This window comes from Euprymna scolopes, chromosome 33, assembly GCF_053919585.1.
Source record: "Euprymna scolopes isolate OS-2025 chromosome 33, ASM5391958v1, whole genome shotgun sequence".
Taxonomy (NCBI): domain Eukaryota; kingdom Metazoa; phylum Mollusca; class Cephalopoda; order Sepiida; family Sepiolidae; genus Euprymna; species Euprymna scolopes.
Window position 1 is genome coordinate 26,027,244 of NC_136514.1, and position 1,846 is coordinate 26,029,089.

The following is a 1,846-nucleotide window of genomic DNA, read 5'->3' on the forward strand; positions in this document are numbered from 1 at the left end:
TTACTCAGCCAATTTTTGGTCTAAACATTTGAAATTTTACATATTTAGACATAGGACAAGCTTTTAAATCGGTTTTTGGTCGATAATTTGGCTGCCAAAGGAGTCAAAGATCAGAATATTTGATTTTGCAGTCTCTAGCAAACTATTCAGCCAATTTTGGGTCTAAAGATTTAAAATTTTACATATAGAGTATTCAGACATCCAGCAAGCATTTTAATCAGTTTTTGTCCGAAAATTTGGCTGCCAAGAAGTCAAAGTTTAGAGTTGTCCTTTGTAGATTCTACCAAACACCTCCGTCAATTTTGGGTCTAAACACTTGAAATTTGAGATGTAGGTTTCCTGGACACGTGTCAAACTTTTTAATATATATATATTCATATGCACTAAAACTTATGAACAGTACATCGGGCCCGAGCAAAACCGGACTGAACTGCTAGTATATATATTATAAAACCATTTCTACTAGCCAAGGAAAAAACTTTTGCGGATTTAAATAATCCTTGCAAACGGATTTTTCTACAAATCTGGATTACATATATTTGGATTATTACAAACATTTTTGATTTTAATTTGAGTCTGTGTGTCAATAATATAATTCCGGATTTATACGCACCGACTTTTTTTTATATAGTAATCACCATTTTCAGTATACTTTTGTCAGAATTCAGTGATGCATTCATGCTTCTGCCGCATATCAATGACAGGTATTGTTTCAGATCGTTAATACCTGCAACAGAATGCATAACTTCAGTCCTTATAGCAATGCAATATGCAATACTATCTGATCAGTTCGGGCGGAATAAACTAGGAGACATTACCTTGGGGACGTTCCTCATACATACACACACCCGCATATAACATATATATATATATATATATATATATATATATATATATATATATGCGTGTGTGTGTGCACGCGCGCGCGTGTGTGTGTGTGTGAATAAATAAATTCTTGAGCATAGGTCCCTAGTTTTCACGGAACCCATTATGTCTTCGTAGGTCATCATTTTTTTTTCTTTTTACTTAAAAAATAGAAGGTCTTAGTTTGTGAACGACACTCGTGTATCTATAATATAAAGCTGAAAGCCTATGTGCGTCTGGTCACGAATAGGCTCCTATATGGTTGACTATTATAGAAAACTGATCACATATAATGATAGAAGATGTATCGAGACACAGGAATAGGTATGATTGATCTGGCATAATGATTGATTAAAATTGTGGGGTCTGCGTACGCGCCTGGTCCACAAAGTATAGAAATAAAAAAAATTAAACATTAAAAAAAACGTTTACAAGTGTTTTTGATATAGATGTACAAAATAATACTTTGATAAGTATGTTTTAGCTTAAATGGGGATAGTATAATAAAATTGTGGGGTTTCGTTCGCGCCTGGCTTCCATAGAATGGAAATAGGCACAAACTTTAATAAAGACTTTTCATATCTATCTGCATAAGTATACTTTGATAATTATGTTTCAGTTTGAACAAATATGGTATAATAAAATTATGGGGTGTTCGTTCGCGCCTGACCTCCATAGAATGGAAATATGTTACAAAGTTTAACAAGGTTTTTTTAATATAGATCCACAGAATATTGTGATAAGTGTTTCATTGTGAACAGGTATGGTATAATAAATAATGGGGGTGGGTTATCTATTTTATTTTTACTTTCATCATATTTTTCTTTGGTTTTGATACACCCAAATTCGAAGCTATCTCTTTACAACCCTTCCTTTTAATAACCTATCATACTTTCATAAATCAGAGTCCATTTACTGTAGGCTGTTTTTGAACCCAGTCAACGACGGGTACTTTTGCTAGTAATATATATATATATATATA